The sequence below is a fragment of the Hyla sarda genome, chromosome 1, assembly GCF_029499605.1.
Source record: "Hyla sarda isolate aHylSar1 chromosome 1, aHylSar1.hap1, whole genome shotgun sequence".
Taxonomy (NCBI): Eukaryota; Metazoa; Chordata; class Amphibia; order Anura; family Hylidae; genus Hyla; species Hyla sarda.
In genome coordinates, this window is record NC_079189.1 from 454407871 (window position 1) to 454421494 (window position 13624).

Sequence of the window (13624 nt, forward strand, 5' to 3'; positions counted from 1 at the left end):
TTGTCTATATTTATGGTTAATTCCATTTACTATGGTCACAAATGTGAAGCTCCATTAAAACCCCCAGTTTGAAAAAATGATTTTGGAAATGGGATAAACAAATGATCTATTCCAATAAATACCTACAACTGATGCTGGTGATGAAACTTATCTGAAGACACAATGAGATTGTTTTGCATGTGATGTGTTGTCTATAGATCTGTGCAGATTCCCATAATAGCTACTAAGTAACAGCACGTGGCCAGCCCCACGATTCCTAAAACATCACCTTCTTAGTTACAAAGAAACAATCAGTATCCTCTATTGACCGGACAAGCAGAAAACAGGTGCTTAATAAAGGTAACTGCCCGAAATAAAAGCCGACAATGTTATTTCCAATCAAGTAAAATGAGATGTAGCTGTTTAGTAATTAAGAAACACCATCATCCGTCAGTCCGGCCGCTGACTGATCAGGGTGAGGGCAGGACTTCTTTTTTTTCTTCTTGAGATAAGCTGTCTCCAATCCATCTTGATCTGTTGATGGTAATTGGAGAACCTTGTCAGGAACGGGACTGAATTTATTGACTTGGTTTGCAGAATTTGCAGAAGCAGCTCTCTGAAGGACACTGCACTAAATCATTACATACTATTTCTGCACTTTGAACAATTTCAATATTTAATTGGGAATCTCATACTCAAGAAATTGGCAAAAAATTTTTAAATGTATTAAACATTTTTTTGCAGGTCTATGTTTTATTGTGACAATTTGATGGTTTATACATCTTCACACACAACTGCCGATGCATTATTATTTGTAAATTATTGTAAATTAGGAACTGGATTTTTTACGCAATATGATCGTTAACTGTATTAGGTGCTGTGCACACATCCATATTATGGCTCTACAACCTTTTGGGTTATATGGAACCATGATAGGATGCCCATACAAATATATGCCCCCTTACTGTAGCTGTATATGCCCTCAATTTGTATAACAAAATTTGCTGCACCAGACTAAATACTTTCTGTGCAAATTTCTGCAGAAGAATTCCTCACAAGCATTCTGCAGCAGCAGAGTCCAATTGATTTCAAGTCCGCGCGGAAATGCATTGCCGTCTATGAGACGGTGCATTTCCGAGTGGTTCTAGCGCTAGCATGTTCTGCGGGCGCTTTGCTGTCAGTGGAATGCCAGCATGGACATTTTCCATACGGACATTCCACCATCTGAACATAGCCTAACTCAGAACTGTAAATAGTCAAACAGGCAAGTCTCCCAACTAAGACATTTTAAAATGGCTAACATGCCCTTAATATTGTTGACTTGCAGCCCAAGTTAAATCCCAATAAATGATTTTGTATATCTTCCAACCCCATCACAAAATCTCAACGAGAAAGTTAGGCAGAAGCAACTGCTCTCAAAGGTTACATCATAATAAAGTGATACAACAGAGTAAGTGTTGTCGAGGAACCTATCAAATCATCAAAGGGACTCCTCTTCTCCACCTTAGCAATGAGGTGTAAAAAGCATATAACTAGAAGTATTGGTAAAGTTTTATAGGAATCAAGAGGGACATTTATCAATGTTTGCTTATGTAGTCTTTTTTTTAGTAATTTTTTCCTTACTTTTTTTTTGCTTGTATGTGACTTATTTATCAACTGGTTTCAGCCTGTTGATAATTTTCTTTCACGTAAGCAATTTTTCCTTTTTTACTTTGATAGTAGCTTTTTCTGCTCCATGTATGAGCTGGAGTAAATTTAGTAAATTTTTAACCCTGTTGCGACTGTCGCAGTTAATAAATACCTGACTACCCGTAGTCCATTTTAAAATTATTACTATGTAGTTAATTTTTGGAAAACTTGCTTTTCTCGCTTTCCAGTCAAAATGTCGCACGAAAAATCTCGTAGTCGCAGTTGCGACAATTTTGCTACAATTATAGTAAAAGAAAACCTGACTAAACCCGTTGATAAATGCCCATACAAGGGTCTACCCACAACAGGAGAACCCTCTGTGATATCCATAAAATTATGGAGTTCACCATTCACCAAGAATGTGTTAGACGCCCTTGGGGAAAAGAGGGTAGGTCGCACAAAGGTGTGAATTTTGATAAACAGAAAAGTAGATTCATCAATGCTTTCCTTGCCCATAGTCATAGGAACTAGACTTAACCTAAAAGATCTCGGGAAGTCTTTAAATGTCCCAATTTAATATTTTATTTATATGTATATAAAATCTTATTGTGGCATTTTCCATAAGGATTTGATTATATTGAGTATATTCTCCCCTACAAAACATTGTTTTAGGGTGGAATATCTCCAGACACACCAATTCTGACAGAGCTTGAACTGCAGAGAGTATCTTAGGGTATATATATATATATATATATATATATATATATATATATATACATACTAGGGTAGTGTGCAGACTTGGCTTCTCTGTTATGTGCATGAGCCCTTAAAGTTTATGTGCACTCATATATAAAACCAACGTTAACACATTCTGATAGCATAATTGCTTATGTCACAGGGCACACCCAGCTGAGATAAATCTGATAAAGTATGTATTACAATATACATTATTGCGTCTCCTTGTATGAGGTTGTATGAGATTTTTATAAATATAACATTTTTCAGAAATAGCGCTACTTTTGTCCATGGTCTGTGTCTGGAATTGCAGCTTAGCTAAACTGCAAAACCAGCCACAGCCATTTGGCAAGAATGGTGCTCCGGTTTGACAATAAGTAAATCCTTTATAGTTTCAGTAAACGTTAACCCCTTAAAGGGACACTCCACCCCTAGACATCTTATTCCCAACCCAAAGGATAAGGGATAAGATGTCTGATGGTGGAGGTCATTGTGACATTACGTCTCCTGCCGCGGGAACCCAGCATTCTAAACATACTGTTTAGAATGCCGGGTGCTGCACGGAGATCACGGGATGTCCAAGCAGCAGGACCCCCCGCGATCAGACATCTTATCCTCTATCCTTTGGATAGGGGATAAGTTGTCTAGGGGTGGAGTACCCCTTTAAGGAGTTAAAGTTTGCTGAGACTATCAAGAAGGATTTAGTTATTGTCAAACCAGAGCACCATTCTTGCTAATTGGCTGTGGCTGGTTTTGCAGTTTGGCGAAGCTGCAATTCCAGACACTGACCATGGAAAAAAAAGTAGTGCTATTTCAAAAAAATCTGATATTTTTACAAATTTCTAGGGGCGGAGTACCCCTTTAATGTACAATAATGTACCTGTACATGAAGGTGATAACATAAGATGTGTTTTTACAATTACCAGTAGAAGAGAGGCTAACATTGATGCCGGTGTGAGGTGGATTTTTGCGCCCCCGTAGATCCATGCGTCCGCTCCTCCCCCAGCTCTCCGAACATTTCCGAAGCTAGAACTGGGGGAGGGCAGAGCAAGGGGAAGGAGAAAGTTCACGCCCCCTCCCTCATCTCCCTGAGCTCGGCTGGACGCAGATCTCTACGGCCCGCCCCCTCCCTGAGGACATAGATCTCTACGGCCCGCCCCCTCCCTGAGGACATAGATCTCTACGGCCCGCCCCCTCCCTGAGGACATAGATCTCTACGGCCCGCCCCCTCCCTGAGGACATAGAGCTCCACGGCAGGTCCCCTCCCTCATCTCCCCTCCCCGAGGACGTAGAGCAGTGCTCCCAATGAGCTCTATGTATAAAGGTGGACATACTGTACGGACTAAATGTCCCCCTTTGTGTACAGTAGGTCCCCCTTTACACATAGAGCTCAGTATGTCCCCCTTTAGCTTGTGCAGTCTTTAGCCCGTACAGTATGTCCCCCTTTAGTTTGTGCAGTCTTTAGCCCGTACAGTATGTCCTCCTTTGTCCCCCTTTAGCCTGTAGCCCGTACAGTATGTCCCCCTTTGTCCCCCTTTAGCCTGTAGCCCGTACAGTATGTCCTCCTCTGTCCCCCTTTAGCCTGTAGCCCATACAGTATGTCCCCCTTTGTCCCCCTTTAGCCTGTAGCCTGTACAGTATGTCCTCCTTTGTCCCCCTTTAGCCTGTAGCCCGTGCAGTATGTCCCCCTTTGAGGGGACCTGCCGTGGAGATCTGCTGGGGGAGATGAGGGAGGGGACCTGCCGTGGAGATTTACGTCCTCAGCTCGGGGAGATGAGGGAGGGACCTGCTGTGGCGATCTATGTCCTCGGGGAGGGTGGCGTGCCGTGGAGATCTGCGTCCAGCAGCCGAGCTCAGAGAGGGGAGATGAGGGAGGGGAGATGATTGAGGGGGCGTGAACTTTCTCCTTCCCCTTGCTCTGCCCTCCCCCAGTTCTAGCTTCGGAAATGTTCGGAGAGCTGGGGGAGGAGCGGACGCATAGATCTACGGGGGCGCAAAAAACCACCTCACACCGGCCCTCCTACAATAATTTCTAGGATCTGGAGAAAGTATGACTCAATTTTAGGAGGAGATACCCTCTGTCTACTGTCCTGCGTTCTGTCAGTACAATCATTACAATCGCCAAAGCTGATGGCTTCATAATTACAGCCCTAGACATAACAAAAAACAAAGGTAGTAGTAAATGAAATGTCATAGAAACGTGACATTATAGATAATAAATACAAAATAATTTAGAAACAACATTAACAATATAAAATAAAAAAAGGGAAATGGTTAAAAAAATACAAAGGACCCTTTTTGTTTAATCATTTATGCCTCTTAAATTCTCTCAGCCTTTAAGGCCAAAACTGGCTTTGTTAAGCATTATAAAATAAACACAGTTGAATTTCTGTACTGCTCTAGGCATCTTTCTACTGTATGTTGCCTATTTGATGCAGATTACCCTAAATTCCATTCTGGAATCATATTATACAGGTCATATTGCCTTACACAAAGTTAGCTGATGCTACTTGACACTCCATTCACCATGTGGGCGTCTCTCTGTGTGTATGAAATAGACTGAACATAATTGGTGTTCTAGATATTGTAGAAATGCAGCTTTATGTTAAACCAATCTGGGTTAATGGCACCTTTCTATACAAAGCTGTTTCCCCAGATAGAAGGTAATAGCGTCACCTTTGCAGACTTCTTCATTGCTCACATTTCCATAACTCTCAGCATACAATAAACTGCTGTGCGTCTGCAGAGTTTTCTGCATATGTCAAAAGAATTTGAGAATTTCTCTTCAGACTTGTAATAACAACTATTACCACCGATATCCTTAACCATGAACAGTAGAAGATTCTACTTTTAATAGGTTTGTTACTTAAATCAAAAAAGAAGATTCAACACTACCAACTATTGGATAAATTGTATGGATTCTAAATAATAATAAATTTTTTTTTTTTAAATCCTTCAAATAAAAATGCATGCATACCAGATAGAGCAATTTAAATAAAAGCAATATATATTTACACTCAAATGTAATTTTTTTTTTTTAAATACATACAGCAATTGCAAATACTTTAAATCGCAAATACAGTACAATATCTAAACAGTCTCCTCTTATTATCTATGGATGAATTTACAGCAAAACTAAAACATACATGCAATAATATATATATATATATTCAGTATATGGGCAGGATTGGGTGGACACTTGACTGTCATACCTTGTGGACGTCTCATTCCAACATCATGGGTGTTAATATTGAGTGATATAACAACATCTAAGAGTTCCACAGTATTTTTGAGTGTCTGTGTGAATCTGTTCCTATGTACCCAAAAAAGGAATGTGTAAGGTCAGGTACTGATACTTGACAAGAGGGTCTGGTTCAAAATCATGCATTATTATTCATTATTTATCACTCAGACGGCTTCAAAGTCTTCCAATGCTTGGCCATATGCATGGTGTGAAGCTACTCACCCATAGAAACCCCTTTCATGAAGCTCCTGATGCATATATGTCATGCTAATATCCCTTCCAGAGTCTTGTGACAGTGAGTAATATAATAAAGGGAAGATTTTTTTTTTTTACATGCTATGTGTTTTATCACTTGGTGTCCCCTCTCTGTACTTCTGTGTGGTCTATCGCTTTGAGGCTAAGCCTTTATTACTGTTGGACACTTCCAAACCACAAAAATGACACTTAACCTTTTAAGGACGAAGTGTTTTTCCGTTTTTGCACTTTAATTTTTCCCTCATTACCTTTTAAAAACCATAACCCTTTCAATTTTGCACGTACAGACCCATATGATGGCTTGTTTTTTTGCGCCAACAATTCTACTTTATAATGACATCAGTCATTTTACCAAAAAATCTACGTTAAACCCCCAAAAAATTTTGTGGGACAAAATTGGAAAAACAAAACAAAAACGCCATTTTGTAACTTTTGGGGGCTTCCGTTTCAAAACGCAGTGCATTGGTTGGTAAAAATATAACCTTATTTTTATTCTGTAGGTCCATACGATTAAAATGATACCCGACTTTTTTTTTTTACTTTTGCCGCGGCTATCAACTATGATCGCCGCATCTAAAGGGTTAATACTGGGCATCACCGCGTCGGTGATGTCTGGTATTAGCCAGGGGTCCCGGCTACTGTTAACTGCCGGGACTGACCCAATATGACCCGTTATATTGCGGGAGCGGGTGCAGGGCCTACAGGTACACTCCTCACTGTGCATCGGGTCCCGTAGCGGAGAACACAGGGGGCCCCAGTGGTCGGACCCTGCGATCAGCTTCTTATCCCCTATCCTGGGGATGGGGGATAAGTAAATTTTCTTATAGTTCTCCTTTAAAGTTATCAATGGCCAATCTAACATTTTTCCAGGCCTTCCCTGCTTTCCTCATATACAGATCACGGATAACAATGATCTAATTGTAACAGCCCATTAGATCCCTGCTATTACTGTATAGTCATGCATGGTAAAAAAATAAAAATAAACGCAGACTGCATCTTCTGTGCATGCCTCCATGCCGTCTCTGCTGACGGAAGCCCTATGACATTATTACTGATTTTTCAGTTGCCCAAATCCAGAAGCAGAACTTGGGTGCACAGTGTCCACCAAAAAATGACTTAATTTTAATGAGAAGGGGTATACATATATTTTGGTCAGATATTGTTTAGTAGATGCATTCTCTAGAAGTATAATCAATAGTTGCAATGCTAGAAAAAATAGTTTGAGCTATAATGAACACATAAATAGTGATCGGGGACATGACAGAATGCTCACTCCCCCTCTTCTTTGGAACTCAAAGAGTTCCTCACAACAAGAGACCAAGGGGTTTCTGGAATGGGCAAAGGCTGTAAGGAACTTGCAGGCTTCTGTCATGGAGTCTTCCATCTTCCAAGGTGACCCACTGGCAAGGAAGTATGTCCCCAATCCAAGACTTTACGTCTGAGTTTAACAGGCACAGAAGATATCACAGGGGGAACAAGACAGTGGTCTTGGCAATATTGTCCCCAACAAGTGATTTCACCAGATTTCCAGTCAAGTTGTGGAGAATGACGTTGAAGCCAAAGAAGATCAAGAAGAAGCTCCGAAGTACAATGTGGTAGCACACAGAACTAAATTTTTTCCTTATGCAAATTTTCTACTTGCACGACGAGGGATTCTGTGCAAAATTGCACCTTACAGTTCAGATTTTGTCCATTAACAGAAGAGATGTAGAAGGGCTTGGCAAGACGAGACACTGGAAGACAGTGTTTATGGACCTGGGAGGCACAAATGAAGTTACCAGCGCAGCCGGAGTCCAAAAGAGCAGAAATGGTAAAAAAACTACTTGGCAGAGGAAAATACTTGAACCGGGGTGGTCAAGCGAGGAGAGGTAATATTAACATCTAGAGAAGCCACTCCTACTTGTCCAAGTTGAGAGAGTTCTCCTGGACGCGGAGGACTTATAGAACAGTCTTTGAGAAAGTGCTCAAGACTGGCACAATATAGGCACAAATTCTCATTGCGTCGACTGGATTTTTCCTGCTGCGTTAAGTGAAAACGATCCATTTCCATAGCCTCTTCGGCGGAAGGCAAAGTAGACAGTAGAGGTGGATGTTGGAACACGGGTGCCAGACGAGATAATCACCATGTTCGGGCAGGTTCTTACTGTTATGGTCACGGCAGGTGGTGGATCCTCTGTGCCTGTGTGGATGATGACGTGAGCCGTGCCAGGGAGCGGAGTCTAAAGTGCCGCTGGTTTTCAAAAGAGCCTGCCGCAAAGTGGGATGGTCTTGCTGCAGCAGGTGGCACCCAGGTAGCTACCCCTGGCACAACTCGTCCATACAGGTAGCTGGGAGGTGGGAGGCACAGAAGGAGATTGGCAGGACGTGGCAAGATGGCCGCATGTCAGGGCAGGAACACAGGTGCAGGGTAGGAAGGTAGCAAGGAACAGGTAAACAGTAACAGGACTATCACAATGGCAAAAGACAACCAAAGATCCGGCAGGGAAACAAGGGAGGAGCTGATATTTAAGGACAGGAGACAGGTGCAGACACTTTGATTAAATGAGCACTGGCCCTTTAAGAGTGAGAGCTCTCGTGTGCGTGCACCCTAGGAGGCGGGGGCATGCGCACCGGGGCTGCGAGGACAGGGAGGTGAGTGATGGGCTGGGATTCGCATGCTTGGCGTCCCGCAATGCGAATCCCAGCCCCGCTGGCAGTGGGGACATGACAGGGCGCTCACGGCCAGCGTGTCTGGCTGGAGCGCGGATGTTACAGTTATCTACTATTTTACTATTTTAGTCATGTAAAGTCGCCTTGGTTTTAAACTCTATGCGCCAAATTCATCCAAAGTCGCACGCCACTAAATGAACTTGGCGCACGGGAACATTACATAAAAGTTATCTCAGAGTCCTCCTACATTTCCTGCATGTTCTGTCCGCTGTAAGAGGAAGGGTGAGTAAGAGCTTCCCAATGCTCTGCCCTTAATGTTGTTGTTTTCCCACTTTGTAAACCCCTAACTATCTCTGGATGCTTTTAACCCCCTCCCCAATTGACCTGCTCTTTCCAAATGTTGGACAGCGGCTAATAGCCGCTGTCCGCAATTAACTCTTTAGACACCGCAATCACACTTGATCCCAGCATCTAAAAGTGTTTTCACTTTGTTCCCCCTCCCTCATTTATGCTATTATACCCTGCTCCTGACTAGCTCTCTCCTGTTTTTTAATGCCGGGCATCGAGGAATGTATTAAAGGAGAACTCCAGAATAGAAAAATTGTCCTCCATACTGCCGGCAGTAAAAAACAATACAGAGATACATACCTTCCTTCGCTCCCCTGGTGCCTCCAGTAACCCACTCCGGTCTACACCGCGATCCTCTTGCTGGTTGGTGGTGGTCGGCGAGTTATACTGCACTCAGCCAATCACCGGCCGCAGCGAAGTCCCGACTCAGCTGGCGATAGGCTGAGCGGCAGTGTGATGTTTTCGGCCCCGGCACCAGCTGTATCTATTTATTTTTTTACTAACAGCAGTATGGAGGACAATTTTTCTATTCTGGAGTTTTCCTTTAACCATTACACCATATGCCCACCATATGCCCACCGAGTACTTTACAGTGCTAAAGTAACATGGACTGAGTTTCCATGTAAACCACGGCACTGCAACTTTTTTGCAACTTTCAGAAAAAAGTTGTAGATCATGAATCCATCACCACTGCATAAAAGTAGTCTAAACCACTGCAAACGGTAGTTCACTTTGTTCAGATTTGTTCAATAGCAAATGTTGCACAAAAGTCATAGGGGAAGTAACTGAGACTTTTGATGCAACACTTTTAGATAAAAAAAAAAAATGATCTAAACAGCTTGATGAATTCCCCTCCACAAAAAACAAAAACAAATGGACCTCATCATTAGTGTTGAGCACAAATATTCGTAATGCAAATTTTTATTGCGAATATCGGCACTTTGCGATTTCGCTAATATTTAGACTATAGTGCTATATCATCTATTTAGAGCCGTTGGCTGTCCGGACATTCTGGGAGTTGACGTTTTGCAATATTTGGAGGGCCACAGTTTGGAACCACAGGTTTAGACTCTCTAGTTTCTATTCTATGTTGTTAAAATCTTAAACTGATAATGAGACAATGAAGGTGATTGTAAATGCTAACAAACATTTTAATTCTTATATTTAGTCAATAGAAATGAATCAAGCAATATAAGAAAACAAAAGAAGAAAGGAAAATTCTCAAACAAAATCATTGCTACAAGAAAAGGTTTGGTATGAACACAAAGCTAGAACGTAGTTATGGAAACAAATCAATGTTCTCATTAGCATTCCCACAATCTCAGGCACAACAAAAGCTTCTTGTGCACATTGCTACTCCTTCACATCCCAACAATACACTGGCATAGATAAATGCTAGATACCATTGTTTTATAATCATCCCAATTTCGCCAACTAACCTAAGAAACAAAAAGGTGCAGTCTAAGAAAATGGTATTCAACAATTTGCAACTTTCCAAAGTAAAAAAAAACTACTTTTTAAAATACTATGGGGGAACACTTGCTTTGCGCAACAATTTCAACAATTTGGCACTTTCTTCCCCTAAAGTACCTGTCACATAGGGGACTTGGTTTCATACAAAAGGAGCTTCTCTACACCAAGCACCAAGTTTACTGCAATCTTCTGCCTGCAAGTAGACATAAATTGTAGATAGAAAGTATGCCAGCTCAGACCTGGTATAGATTTTTAAGCCTGCGGCATAGGAAAGCCTAGGAGGCGCTTGGATTGATCAAGAGGTATCTACTGCAATCCAACACTGGTAGGGGTTTATGGTAGAACGAAGTATGAAACACTGGTCGCAAAACAATTCCCCCTTTATTTTTCTTGTTGTGATCATGTTTTCTTCTCCTTGCATGTTAAAATCTAAATTCACGCGTCCTGTAAGCTCCTCTTACGATGGAGTGGTAAAGTGTGGGAGCTCAAATAAGAGTTAAACAGTCATGGACTATTACATTGCATGCCTGGCAGGGGAGTGGAACTACTTCCATAGTCGTCATTGCCATGACTCCTGCAGTTATAAAAACCTACTTACACAAATTACTGGATATTGATAAAAAGAACAGTTCTAAAATAGCCCTAAATATTTACTGCACTGGCTATGACTGTAAGGCTCTGTTTATATCATACACTGCTCAAAAATAAAGGGAACACTAAGATAACACATCCTAGATCTGAATGAATTAATTAATCGTATGAAATACTTTAGTCTTTACAAAGTTGAATGTGCTGACAACAAAATCACACAAAAATCATCAATGGAGATCAAATTTATCAATCCATGGAGGTCTGGATATTGAGTCACACTCAAAATCAAAGTGGAAAACCACACTACAGGCTGGTCCAACTTTGGTGTAATGTCCATAAAACAAGTCAAAATGAGGCTCAGTAGTGTGTGTGGCCTCCACGTGCCCGTATGACCTCCCTACAATGCATGGGCATGCAATGCCTGATGAGGATGGTCTCCTGAGGGATGTCCTTCCAGATCTGGACTAAAGCATTCACCAACTCCTGGACAGTCTGTGGTGCAACGTGACATTGGTGGATGGAGCGAGACATGATGTCCCAGATGTGCTCAATTGGATTCAGGTCTGGGGAACGGGTGGGCCAGTCCATAGCATCAATGCCTTCCTCTTGCAGGAACTGCTCACACACTCCAGCCACATGAGGTCTAGCACTGTCTTTCATTAGGAGGAACCCAGGGCCAACAGCACCAGCATATAGTCTCACAAGGGGTCCGAGGATCTCATCTTGGTACCTAATGGCAGTCAGGCAACCACTAGCAAGCACATGGAGGGCTGTGCGGCCCCCCAAAGAAATGCCACTCCACACCATTACTAACCCACCGCCAAACCGGTCATGATGGAGGATGTTGCAGGCAGCAGAACGTTCTCCACTGCGTCTCCAGTCTGTCACATGTGCTCAGTGTGAACCCGCTTTCATCTGTGAAGAGCACAGAGCGCCAGTGGCGAATTTGTCAATCTTGGTGTTTTCTAGCAAATGCCAAACGTCCTGCAAGGTGTTGGGCTGTAAGCACAACCCCCACCTGTGGACGTAAAGGCCCTCACACCACCCTCACGGAGTCTGTTTCTGTCTGAGTGGACACATGCACATTTGTGGCCTGCTGGAGGTCATTTTGCAGAGCTCTTGCAGTGCTCCTCCTGCTCCTCCTTGCATAAAAGGCAGAGGTAGCGGTCCTGCTGCTGGGTTGTGGTCCTCCTACAGCCTCCTCCATGTCTCCTGATGTACTGGCCTGTCTTTTGGTAGCACCTCCATGCTCTGGACACTACGCTGACAAACACAGCAAACCTTCTTGCCACAGCTCGCATTGATGTACCATTATGGATGAGCTGCTCTACCTCAGCCACTGTCTCATGCTACCACTAGAATGAAAGCACCGCCAGTATTCAAAAGTGACCAAAATATCAGCCAGGAAGCATAGGAACTGAGAAGTGGTCTGTGGTCACCACCTGCAGAACAACTACTTTATTGGGGGTGTCTTGCTAATTGCCTATAATTTCCACCTGTTGCCTGTTCCATTTGCACAACAGAATGGGAAATTGATTGTCAATTAGTGTTGCTTCCTGGGTGGACAGTGCGATTTCACAGAAGTATGATTGACTTGGAGTTACATTGTGTTGTTTAAGTGTTCCCTTTATTTTTTTGAGCAGTGTATTTTATCCTTCCTCTAGAAGTACACATCCCGCTGTAAAGACATGCAGTGGGATATAGTACCTGCTTCCATAGGAAAACCCTGGGGAGGATGTAACTATCCACATATGGACCATTACTATATTTGGAAGTCTATGTAGGGTAACTGTCCACGTATGGACAATCATATTCTCAGATCTTTCCTGGGGGAGTCAGGTAGTCAGGGGCGAAGCTATAGAGGTAGCAGAGGTAGCAGTCACACTGGGGCACTGGTGCCTAAGGTGGCCCCAAAGCACATCTGCCCCATAAGAGACCAGTATTATTATTGGCATTTGGGGTCCTGTTGCAGATCATGCCTCAGGGCCCAGAAGCAACAAGCTACGCCTTTGCAGGTAGTGGTACTGCTGACAGCAAGTTGGAACAAAATTTAAGACAAAATGTGTGGGGTAGCAATCTGCAGTACCACCATGAGGTCGAGAGGAAGAAGTCCCTTGCATGTGTGCCTCTGTAGGCTCAATGATAGTGCCCATAAATAGACGGTGACATAAATGGAGCTTCGCAAAATATTGGTTAAATGGATGCCTGTGACAGATGCAATGCTTTGGCATCTTTCACCCATAGGCAAATATGTTTTTTAGGTATAGAGAAATGTAGTCTACCAGGCTATTCCATAATTTTGTTTGGTTTATACTGATGTATACTGGCCGAAGAGTCCAGAGGAAAACAGTTTTGGCTTTCCTCTCCCTATGGAACCTTATAGACGCCTTTAGTGTCTACATCAGGAGTTTTTGTGACTTACATGCTAAACATGGGGAAAAATGTCACTTGAACACAACCCAACTCATCACAATAGTTACCATACTACATAATAAGTTTATTATACACCAAATAGAAGTCTAAATAGTTGCAATATGAATTTTCAGTAAATGCGATAGCAGTGCAGTCAGTCATTGTATAATAAGTAGATTTGCATCTCTCTGACAAGGACCATGAATACAGCAGTGTGGCCCACTATTGATGTGCATCATAGAATAATGGCAGGGAATTGATCAGCAATCGGATGACAGCTGCTTCATTCTCTTCAGCCTGTGATGATCA

General features: G+C 42.5%; 1 protein-coding gene across 4 annotated transcripts in view; it reads right to left on the bottom strand.

The window, feature by feature from the left end:
- The window catches only part of TMEM132C (transmembrane protein 132C), a 595756-nt gene that overhangs the window by 15941 nt on the left and 566191 nt on the right, over window positions 1–13624 (bottom strand). The window lies entirely within an intron of this gene.